At 42.1% G+C, this 13,046-nt stretch overlaps 1 long non-coding RNA gene across 1 annotated transcript; it reads right to left on the reverse strand.

The window, feature by feature from the left end:
- Positions 1 to 1,623: 1,623 nt before the first annotated feature.
- Positions 1,624 to 10,183, reverse strand: LOC123725137 (uncharacterized). Its single transcript, XR_006757522.1, has 3 exons — positions 9,987 to 10,183; positions 8,500 to 8,619; positions 1,624 to 4,557 (listed from the first exon to the last, which is right to left on the reverse strand). It is a non-coding gene; the product is annotated as an uncharacterized lncRNA (long non-coding RNA).
- Between the last annotated feature and the right edge of the window lie 2,863 nt (positions 10,184 to 13,046).

Genomic DNA, 13,046 nt, shown 5'->3' on the forward strand with positions numbered 1-13,046 from the left:
AGTCAGGCGCAGGACAGCAGATATGAGTAATTAACGTACTTTACTCAAAATGTCAAATATACAAAGTGTCGTGTCTTTGGCTATGCCGGATTAAGTGATATGACATGCTATCCTATAAAATCCTTTCTCTGTAATTAATATCAACTGATTAGCTAATCATGTAAATGTAATTAACTAGAAAGTCGGGACACCACGGAACAGTGTTTATAGAGCCGTTATCTTCCGAATAAACTCTTAAAGACTTAGTAATATTTTACATCGATAGCCGTCAATGTTAATCGTCACCTTATTCAGTCTCTTCACGAACCCTGGCTAACAAGTAGAATCAGAAATACAAAATTGGGTTTAATTATTTATTTACCAAATACCTAAACTAATCACACAGAATTACATATACACAGAATACAAATTATGTCATACAGAAAACGTCCCTGGTGGACGGAACCTGTATGAGGCTTGTTACACAAAGAGAGGGGGTTGGGCTTGAATGAAAGAGCGGGAAGACTGAGGAACAAAGGGAGAAGCTGCTATGCTATCGTAAATACAGAATCTTATGCATTCTAAATTACCGCCCATTTGGAAAAGGAAAATGCAATAAATATTTACTCTGAGCTGCGCTTCGGTAGGTTGGTCGTAGATGCTGGCCAACAGAGATCTTCCTGTCCTCGGAAGAATGTCTCTGGTGGTAAATTGGATACATTGTAGTATCTTCATTGTGTGTTAGGCTGGATCCGTCATCCGTCCTTTCCTAGCCCGCGTTTACAGCGGCCGCTGCTAACTCAACGGCTTGGAAGTATCACTTCTGCAGTGAATAAGAGTTCCAAGTTCATACCATTCACGAACCAAAGCTAACGCTGAGGTTGGCTTAGTTCTGTACTTAATTAACATGTGAGTCCTTTTAACGCAGAGGCTGCAGACCTCACGTACCCGGAACAGGGTGGTTACCTTTTCGTCAAAGGCTTATATTAGTGAAGAGGGAGAAGGGTGTGTTTCATGGTTTATTACCCATGTCTCTTCACAGGGGCGGGCCACTGATTAAGCAGGGCACTTTCCTTATGAAAACCCAATTCTCTCATTTGGAAGCTAAAATTAAATGTAATCTTGTAACAAACAAATTCAATATCAAACATTTAAATTGCACAACAATTCCATGTGAATCTGATAACTGGAATGTGTAGACTTTCCCAGATACAGTTTATGTCGTCCTGTCATCAGTCATAATGTCTCAGATGACAACCGAACTGACATCCATACTCATTAAGTTCCAACGCATATTTCCAACTGGTTCTATTACCGAAATATGGTTCCTTACCCCCACTTGTTTGATGTTCCCAGACTTTCTATGTTCAACAAGGCTATTCGAGAGTCCTTCAGTAGGGTCAGAGAGAGAGGGGAAGGGAGAAAGGTATTTATGGGGGGGTCATAAACCTTACCCACAGGCCAACGTCATGACAAAAGTAACAAATACACACACACCATGACAGACCGAAAATACAATAACCAATCACTCACAAAAACCCATGGGGGAACAGAGGGTTAAATAATGAAACAGTAATTGTGGGATTGAAATCAGGTGTGTAAAACAAAGACAAAACAAATGGAAAATGAAAAGTGGATCGGCGATGGCTGGAAAGCCGGTGACGTCGACCGCCGAACGAACAGGAAGAGGGACCGACTTCGGCGGAAGTCGTGACACCCCCTCCTCCTCCCCGAATGTTTATTTATCATCACTTTGGCACAAAAATCAAAACCTATGGTTCATGTTTCAAAACTCTAAGCACATTTTCAATTGACTGAGTACAGCAAACAAATTCACAAGTCACTTGTTCACTGCACCAAATCACTCTTCCAATTTGGATACATATTCAATCTAAGTATCTGCTTTTCCAAAATTCTATTCTAATTTGTTAACAATACAATGAACTTAATCAAACTGCTCAAAACTGATAACTATTGAACCAAAATGATGTAGTGCCTAGTTAATGTATTTAGTTTGATAACTGCTGAACACTGTACATTTCTATCATTTTACCTCATAAATGTATCAATTTGACATACATTTATGGTGGAAGGTAAAACCAAATATGGATCTGGCTGTAAATAATACGTTGTCATTCTCCATCAGCCAATGTGCATCAATAGGACAAAGTTGTAAGAGTCAATCTATATTCTACCATTTGGAATTATACATGTAGTGTAGTGTACAATGCACTGCTGAAATACCTGGGTTGAATATGACAATATGTGCCACTCATTATCTGTATTATTACACTGTAAGTTGATACATTTCAAGCAGAGGGACAGGTGATAATGTATCAGTTGACAAGTCACGCAAAGAAAAGGTGGTCTTGTACAATGTTACATGGGGCAGAAATGGCATAAAACACCGTACAACGTTTATAAAGCAGTCAACTGCTTTACATTACCCCCATTTCTGATGATTTATCCGACGCATGTACTGTATAAGGATAATGAAACTGTAGGACCGACATATTTCTTAACTTGCTCACAACCTATCATTGGATACAAATTCTACAAAAACTGTTCATGTCAAGTTACAGTCAACACTGTATGGGAAAGGATAGTTTTTTTTTTGGTCGGTTTGGTGCAATTTCCACAAGTATGTCGAGCATTTTCACCACTCCTAGTCCAAAACTCAAAACAGATCATCCAAAAGGCAGTTGTTTGAAAACGCTAAGCACAATTTCAATTGACTAAGAAAAACACACAAAATCATAGTTTCATCAAACTTAGTGTTTCATCTAGAAATCCATGTTTCACATTACAATACATGTTCATATAAAGTAATTGCCTTTCACAATGCAATTCTCACATTACATTTGATCCCGCTTTAAATGAAGTGCAGCTTATAAAGCCTTCATAAACACTACATGAATGTGTTACAAATCATCTATAACCGTATGTCATGCTTTTTAAAGGGTTCATAAATGTGGCATAACTGTGTGAAATAACCACCAATGTCAAATATGACATAAACCTGTGCTTTATAAAGGGTGGCATAAGCACCGCTTAATAAAGGCCTAATAAATCATATTAAATGAAGGCTTCACAAAGCCCTGTTACAAGTATTCAGACCCTTTACTATTTGCTACATCTCTGGAATATATGATAAAGGAATTACATGCAAGACAAACACATCAAATACATTTACTTTTTGGCCTAAATGAAAAACAGGTTTGCATCAAATCCAACGCAACACAATACCAAGTGAAACTTTCTGTATTTTCAAGTTTTGTGGTGGCATCAAGTTATGGGTATGCTTGTTACTGGTAGGGACTGGGGAGTGTCTCAGAATCAAAATAAATATGAAAGGAGCAAAGCACAGGTAAAAAGAGGAAAAGCTGTCTCAGTATTCTGCCAAACAAACCCTGGGATAGAGTTTTATTTTTCAGCGGGACCATTACAGAAATGTTAATGCCAAAGACACACCAGAATGGCTTTCCAAGAGGTGTTGAGTGTTCCTGAGTGGGTTAGTCTCAGTACTGACTTAAATCTGCTTGAGAATCAGAGAGGCTTGAATATTGCTGTCCGTCAATGATTGCCTGCCGAATTTACTGAGCTTGAGCAATTTGGATATATGTTGCCCTAAGATTTGTGAAAAGTTGGTAGAATCTTATTCAAAATGATTTATAGCTGAAATGGATGCCAAAGGTGCTTCCACCTAGTATTAACCCTGGGTTGTGAAGACATACACAATCAACACATCTTCGTTTTTGTATTATTAATTAGGAAAATGTTATATTATTTTTCTTTCCCTTTGGAATGGTGGAGTAGGTTGTGTAGATTGGTAAGAAAAAAAAATCCAACGTAATCCTTTTTACATGTAATATTAAATGAGAAAAATGTGAAGACTGTGCAAGGGGTGTAGACTTTCACAAGCGTCTGTATATCTAGGGGATTCATCTTTATCTCTGTTCTATGGGAGAGGCTTATCATGAGAACAACTGAGTATCAGAGATAATGTTGATAAGGCTGTCAATGCTTAGAGCCCAAGGATCTGGTAAGAGACAAGATACAGTCATACAGTTATTCATACAGTCATAACAGGGTTAGAGTGAAATTCTGTGGTAACACTGTGATAATGTCTGATAAGTGCCTGATAACAACGTGTGAAATTCATACCATAAAATTATACATCAGTAACACGGTAGGTGCTCTGATGATGATGATGATGATGAGGGGGTCGGTGAGAGAGAGAATAATAGGATAGAAAGGTGGAGAGTGAATCAAACTGGCCTCATTGTCAGTCGGAAGCCCACAGATGCTTCCCACTGCTGCAGGGTATGATGCATGATGAGACCTGGCCTGGCTGCCCTGTATGAGGTCACAGTGAGTGGCAGTTCACTTCCTGTTCCCATATCACCAGCTGTGACCGCCTCTGCTGGGGGCAGGGAATCAGACCACTGAGAGGGGATGACAGGTTGGGGGGGTGGTAGCAGAGCTCAGTGAGAGGAGAGAGGCCTGGGGACGGCACGGAGTGGGGGTTGGGATGAGGGTGGGCAGTGGTGGACCCTCCAGGGAAAATTAAGCCTCCATCTGCCGGTGGGGAAAGTGAACAGGAAGAGAGAGTTTTTACACGCTGTTCTGTTGATTAGCCATGGGCATCATGCTCTATGCTATACTGCAGCAGTGTAGAAACGACTAGAGAGACTCACTCACTGCACCCAGGCATTTGAAGCTAGTTGACTCATGGCTAATCAACAGATTACCATGGTTGACTCATATTTCCCCTCCCCTGTAGTACTTCTGATTCATCTAAAGAAAATGAAGGACAGTGTTCTGCTATTATTTGAGTCAACATGACAATTAGATAAATATGTGGAGGAAAATTATTGGAGAGAATATTGAATGTATATGATTAGGGATGGTATGATTTTCCTCTTGACAGAACCCATATTTTATATGTATGAGACGTGTGGAATTGTTAAGGACAGTATAAACAGTCCACAATGGGTTGTTGTCACCTAAATTGGGGAGGACGGGCTCGTGGTGACGGCTGGAGTGGTACGGGATCAAATACACCAAGTGTGGATTCCATTTTGCTCTGTTCCAGACATTATGAGCCGTCCTCCCCTCAGCAGCCTCCACTGATACAGAGGGGTCCAAAATGAATAACACTTAGTGTGTCTGCTACCTTGAATACGGATAATCCTGAATCAATCGTGAATAATTATAAGAGATAGAATTCTGAGGGTCAAAGATCATAACCACAAGACATACTAAGTTAGCATGTCTTGGAGGTATGATCTTTGACCCTCTGTAACTTTCTCACTGATCATTATTAATGATTAATTCAGGATTATCCGTAATCATGGTAGAATTAACATTAATGTATAAGTGTTAAGAAATCTATTCTATTCTCAAAATGACACTACATTATTTACCATACATTTCTATTGGGCACAAAATTATCTGAAAAACAACCAAAACGAACTGCAAATGTATCCAAGTTTGTGGAGTCACAAGCTTGATGTAGTCATTGCGTGCTAGGAATATCAAATCAAATGTTATTGGTCGCATACACATATTTAGCAGATGTTATTGCGGGTGTAGCGAAATGCTTGTGTTCCTAGCTCCAACAGTGGAGTAATATCTAACAATTCACAACTGTCACGCTGATATAAAGTATTTGGAGACAGGCGCAGGAATACACAATAGGGTTTTTTAATAATACACCCCCAAAAAATACTTAGACAAAAACACTGGGCTGTACCCAAACAAAAGAGCGATGGTAAACCTTGTTGAACGACACAGGACGATACAAGTAATACACAATATATAAAGCACGCAGCATAACAGCTGCACCAACGCATAGGTACTCACACCACCAACGGACGTGGGAACAATAATCGACCCACCAATGGAAACCAAAGGGAACATATATACAATCAGTATACAATACTAATAAGTGGGAATAAGGGACAGGTGCGCGTGATGAAAGTTCCAGAGGGATCCGTGACAACAACAATGCTCACAAATGTAAACGTACAGGTATGGAATTAAGAAATATATAATATTAGGAGGAGCAATGTCAGAGTTTGGAGCATAAACACACACACATACACACACACACACACACACACACACACACACACACACACACACACACACACACACACACACACACACACACACACACACACACACACACACACAGAGAGAGAGAGAGAGAGAACCAGTTCTACATTGTAGAAACATAGTGAAGACATCAAAACTAGTCAAAAGTAGTCAGCCTTTGCCTCGATGACAGCTTTGCACACTCTTGGCATTCTCTCAGCCAGCTTCATGAGGTAGTCACCTGGAATGCTTTTCCAACAGTCTTGAAGGAGTTCCCACATATGCTGAGCTCTTGTTGGCTGCTTTCCTTCATGCTGCGGTCCAACTCATCCAAAACCATCTCAATTGGGTTGAGGTCGGGTGATTGTGTAGGCCAGGTCATCTGATACAGTACTCCATCACTCGCCTTCTTGGTCAAATAGCCCTCATACAGCCTGGAGGTGTGTTTTGGGTCATTGTCCTGTTGAAAAACAAACGATAGTCCCAATAAGCGCAAACCAGATGAGATGGCGTATCGCTTCAGAATGCTGTGGTAGCCATGATGGTTAAGTGTGCCTTGAATTCTAAATAAACCACCAACAGTGTCACCAGCAAAGCACCCCCACACTATCACACCTCCTCCTCCATGCTTCACGGTGGGAACCACACATGTGGAGATCATCCATTCATCTACTCTGCGTCTCACAAAGACACGGCACATGGAACCAAAAATCTCTCTTCTGTATACCAACCATACCTTGTTACAACACAACTGAGTGGCTCAAACACATTAAGAAGGAAAGAAATTCCACAACTTTTAACAAGGCACACCTGTTAATTGAAATGCATTCCAGGTGACTACCTCATGAAGCTTGTTGAGAGAATGCCAAGAGGGTGCAGCTGTCATCAAGGCAAAGCATGGCTACTTTGTAGAATCTCAAATAGAATATATATTTTGATGTTTTAACACTTTTTTGGTTACTACATGAGTCCATATGTGTTATTTAATAGTTTTGATGTCTTCACTATTATTCTGCAATTTAGAAAATAGTGAAAATAATGAAAAACCATGGAATGAGTAGGTGTGTCCATGCTTTTGACAGGTACTGTATGTGTGTGTGTGTGTGTGTGAGTACATACTGTGCATTCGGAAAGTATTCAGATCCCTTGACTTTTTCCACCTTTTGTTATGTTACAGCCTCATTTTAAAATTGTTTAAATAGTTTTTCCCCTTCATCAATCTACACACAATCCCCTATAATGACAAAGGAATAACAGTTTTTTGGACATTTTTGCATATTTATTCAAATAAAAAAAACAGAAATATCACATTTACATAAGTATTCAGACCCTTTACTCAGTACTTTGTTGAAGCAACTTTGACAGCGATTACAACCTCGACTCTTCTTGGGTATGACGCTACAAGCTTGGCACACCTGTATTTGGGGAGTTTCTCACATCCCTTGACTTCTTTGGTGGATGTGTTGTCACCTCCCCCTACCACCTGGGGACAGCCCGTCAGGAAGTCCAGGATCCAGTTGCAGAGGGAGGTGTTTAGTCCCAGGGTCCTTAGCTTATTGATGAGCTTGCTTTTTTGACTGTCTTTTTTTGCCATTTATGAATGTGTTATTAAGTGCATTTCTATGGAATATAGTAGTAAAGGCCAAATTCAATATTTTATCAAATAGCGTTTAAATATATATATTTTTGGAGTCTAAAGTGGTCCTAAAATTCTAAATGAAATGATCCATGGTATGATCCATGGTATGACCACAAAACAATTCCATATGTCAGCTTAGAACCAACTGAGCTAAAGAGGACCACTTTTCTAAGTTAAATCCTTCAGAAGAGAACAAGATAAGCTCACAATATAGAAGTTCCTCCTATAAAACTATAATGCCAGATGGCAGCTCGATTGACCCAGGAAAAGTATGTGATCATCAGCATAATGGAAACTTTCATTTCGATCTCAACATCCGATCATGGCAAAAGCATCAAATCCTTACATTACAAGGGGTATATTCTAAAGGTATTAGAGAAGACAGAGAGAGAGAGATAGAAGGGTAATATTCTAAAGGTATTAGAGAAGACAGAGAGAGAGAGATAGAAGGGTAATATTCTAAAGCTATTAGAGAAGACAGAGAGAGAGAGATAGAAGGGTAATATTCTAAAGGTATTAGAGAAGACAGAGAGAGAGATAGAAGGGCAATATTCTAAAAGAGAGCGTAATGATTAACTCCAGCTGCAGTCTGGCTAGCGGCACGGACAGAGGCACACAGACAGGGACAAGACACTCAGGCCCAGAGTGTGCCTTCACTGAGAGGTCATTCCCTTTTGATTTGCTATGTTTTGATGCACTGTTTTGATGCACTGTTTGAGAGGAAAAGTGAATTATGCTACTGTAAAAACAATAAGAGAAGAGTTTCTGTGTAAAGTCCTCACCTTCCACCCTAACTCTCTGGCAGGAAGTCCTCTGCAACACTTCCGGGTCGCTTTGACCGCGTGGCTATTGTACATGGCAGCGTAACCCATGGGAATGTGGAAGCCTCCCAGACTAGTGTCCTTTGGAGAGAATCAAATAGTAGGAGATTGGCATTGAGTTGTGAGGGCAGTAATTTGACTATAACTCAACATCAGTGGTTGCTTTTCCTAGAAATCCTAGAGACATGAACATGGCAGGAACAAACTGAGGTATTTAATTATAGCAACATACATTTGGTATGCAATCAGTAATCACTCTTAATGACTAGTGTTCCACTGGCACAATATCGAGAGAGAATTCTGAGGAAGAATTCCTTCTTCCTCTCCTCTGTCCCTCTTGCATTAACTCAATTAGAGGCAGTGGGGGGTTTGTTAAGGCATTAAGTCCATCACAGAGAGGCACTGATGTGTCATTCTAGAGAATCTGCTTCCTGTTTACCAGCAGGAGATAGAGAGAGCCTCCTCTTAGAGCAGAGCAGAGAGCATGTCTACAGGTCACACACACACACACACACACACACACACACACACACACACACACACACACACACACACACACACACACACACACACACACACACACACACACACACACACACACACACACTTTGAAAAACATTGCTTAATGTGTCACCACTCTGCAGAGTGCTAGACAAAACACTTTTCTGGATACTGATCCTTGTTCTCTGAAAGGAATACTGACCATGATACAGTGACAGAGAATCTGGGTTAATACGATTCTAATACAACTATTTGAAGACTGGGAAAATAGATTTTATTCCAATGAACTATCAAAAACCGAGTGGGGAAAAAATCTCCTCAATGTGTACACTTGTTCTATGGTTTAGTGGAAGTCTAAAAGGGAAGCTAGCTAATGACCTCACATATTTAGGATGTCTGAATTCGTGATCCCTGGCATTTAAAGATGGCTGATTGAAGCTGAGGAGCTACAGTCTTGTATCACAGGTCCCCGGTAGACTACAACCCCTCATCAGGTCTAGTACTTATTCCCAGTGACATGCACATCCTGCTACCAGGCAGTGAGGCAGGCAGCAGGCCAGTTGTGGACATTTTATGTATAACCACATTAGCAGACAGCATATGGGCCCACCTGGCCGGGGCTCTGGGCACAAAGTTCTGAGGGAAATAAATAAAACCCAACATGGGGCAGAGATGGGTCTGGATCTCAACAGTTGCTGTCTCGACTCCATCTCCGATCATAGGCTGGCACAAAGGTGATGCAGCAACTGTCACGGAATATAAAGTCTTCTACGGGTTCCAGAATGAAGTGTGAGAGTCCAAGAGTCCAGGGCTAAGTGAATGAGTGCCGTGGCATAGCTAGAGTAGGAAAGAAAGAGTCCAGCAATAGTCTGTCAGTGTTAGTGGAAACTAGCTCAGCCACATCATCCCCAGTCAGGTCATTGTAGAGAACAGTAAGACTCACTGACCTCAGAGTTAATATTCCACCAGCAAGCGACAACAGGACAGGCTTAAAATGCCGCTGCACACTCCCTCGTTCCATTTGAGAGGATTACTCACGTCTTTCCGACAGCTTGGGAATCTTAATCCGCCACCTTAATGATGCCAGGTGAGGCCTTGCGGCTCTGATGCCTGGCTGGCTGCCTGGGTCTTGGTTAAAGTACTCTATCTTTCTCTCACTCTCTCTCTCTCTCTCCCTAACCTACTTTTGTCTTCTCTCTGTCTCTCCCTCCCACTCTCTCTCACTTTCCTTCTCTCTCACTCTCCTGGTATTGTTATTGTTGTGGCGGAGCTGCTTTTCCTCAGGTGAGGGGAGGGCATGACGAAACTCCCTCCACCCATGACGAACACCCCCCCAACTCCAGCCCTGCATCATCAGTGTTTACGCCTCAATCAATTACCCATCATAACCTGGGTGTGTAAGTATGCATTATTCATCCACCTGCCGAGAGGGGGGAGGTCTACTGGGAGCTGGGTTCCTCTCCTCCCCCAACTCTCCCTTCCTCCTTCTCCATCCTCCCCTCTTCTCCCTCTCTCTCTCCAACCTTTCCCTCTCTCCATCCTCTCCCTCTAGATCCTCTCCTCCATCTCACTCTCTATCCTCCTCTCCCTCTCCCGACTCCCTCTATCCTCCCTCGCTCTATCCTACCTCTCCCATCTCTCTATTCCTCTCTCTCCATCTCCTTTTCCATCCTCCCCCCGTCTCCCGACTCCCTCTCTCTATCCATCATCTCCCTCTCCATCCTCCCCCCGTCTCCCGACTCCCTTCCTCTATCCTCCTCTCCCTCGCAATCCTCACTCTCTCCATCCTCCCCTCCCCACCCTGACAGTTGACTCTGTACGACAGATTCATATTCATGAGCTATTTGGATTAAATATGCATCTATTACCACCTGTTTGGGTCTGATTAATCTCAACACTTGTAAATGTTTTTTCTTGCCCTTAGTTGTGTCGGCGCCTCACTGGCTGGTTGAAGTCCCAAGCCACTTCTAATTAACGACATCTCCAGGTCAGGACTCACACAGGGAGAAATCTTACATCAGTCCAATTGACTAAGAGTTTTTCCTAATAAAAAAATACAACTTTAATTGAGAAAGATTGTACTAACTATACACACTCACTCAGTGTTAAAAAATATGAAAAAGACATTACGCAACATCCTAGCACACAGTTTAAGCCATTGCAAATGCAAGCTATTACTTTTTCCACTCGCACAGCAAACACAAGAGGGTCAATCAATTTAAGCCCAATCAATTCCCCTCATGGGCTGTAGTTGATGCGTAAAGAGGCATGAGGTCACACAATTCCAAGATTGACGTCATCAACTGGACCATAATGAATTGGCGATGGGAGTAAGACAAGAATCTATTGGCTGACAGCTCTACTACTAAAAACATCCATAATACGATATTCAATAACTTATTTTTAGTCACACAATCCATACATTTCAGCAACTGCATCATAAACACTGACTGGGATGTAGGAGGCCTGCTTTGATGAATACCCTTCCTATTATCAGAGATAACATACATTGGGATGGGATGGAAAATACAAATAGAGTTGATATCTGTATACTCATGACGTATCATTGTAAACAACTTAGACAGAAAGTAATTGTCACTGCGTGACACAGGGAGATCCCAGTTGGCTATAATAAGTCTAGGAAAAGACATGATGTTCCCTTTACATTCAGACTTCTTTAGAGCCGTGGGCATGCTACTCCCCCTAGAGCTCAGACCATGAATGGACAGAGAGAGCTGAGATAACAAGCAATGTAGTGGACTCACCTGATTGGCTATTCAGAGAGAGTGGGAGAGAGAGGAAGAGAGAGAGAGGGGGAGAGAGAGAAAAAGAGGGGGGAGAGAGAGAGACAGGGGAGGAGAGAGAGAGAGAGAGAGAGAGAGAGCGAGAGCGAGAGTAAGTGATAGAGTATTGAGAGACAGTGACGATGAAAGTGAGGAGAGAAGACCCACTACATGTGATCACAAGGTATGTGTCTATGACAACATGTTTATGGACTCACCCCTGTCTCTCACACTCCAGCTTGTCTTTAATGATGTCCATGAGCTTGTCTTTAGCCTCCAGTGCTGTGCAGAAGCCAGACATGAGATGATCCCCTGTAGGGGAAGGACAGGGAGTTGAAAGGTCAACGGTCACATTCTGATAAAATAATAAACTGTATGTGCAAAGGGGGCAGAAAGTTCTTTGAAACAAAGTGAGACTAAAATACGTGTTAAATTGTTTATATGTAGAAATTATAGTTGTGGTTATTCCCTGAGGCCCAGTGTGAGCAGCATGTCTATGAGGGGTAAATCTACAGTATGGGTGGCAGAGGCTGATCTCACCGTGCCATTGTAGGGTACCGAGCCTGTAATCTCACTGTGCCAGTGTAGGGTACCGAGCCTGTAATCTCACCATGCCAGTGTAGGGTACCGAGTCTGTAATCTCACCGTGCCAGTGTAGGGTACCGAGCCTGTAATCTCACCGTGCCAGTGTAGGGTACCGAGCCTGTAATCTCACTGTGCCAGTGTAGGGTACCGAGCCTGTAATCTCACTGTGCCAGTGTAGGGTACCGAGCCTGTAATCTCACTCTGGGTTCACGTTCAGGAACAGCCCTAACACCAGCTTTGTCCCCAGCTGTTTAAACAAGGGGTACACTCCACAAGAAGTGGTAGTCAGAGAAGTGAACAAAACATACATTTCTGGTATGGTCCTGCTGGTGTATTTTGAGTAAGACTGCATGAAGGATGTGACTGGGGGTTTAAAGGGTTCTTACGTTGCAGAAAGACCCTATAATCCCTTTTCACAAACACTGTGCAGGAAAGAAAAACTGCAAAACCAGCACTGTTAGCCTAAATTCATGTCTATTTGTAATGACATTTTCACCCTGTCTTACCCAAGTCTTTACCTGTTGGTGAGGTCAGACCCTGAGTCGAGCCAATTTCCTGTGAAGAGGTTGGTGACAGACAGACGCAGCAAGCAGGCCTCCTCACATGAATTAAAAACCACAGAATACAACGGACAACATT

This window comes from Salmo salar, chromosome ssa01 (assembly GCF_905237065.1).
Source record: "Salmo salar chromosome ssa01, Ssal_v3.1, whole genome shotgun sequence".
Lineage (NCBI taxonomy): Eukaryota > Metazoa > Chordata > Actinopteri > Salmoniformes > Salmonidae > Salmo > Salmo salar.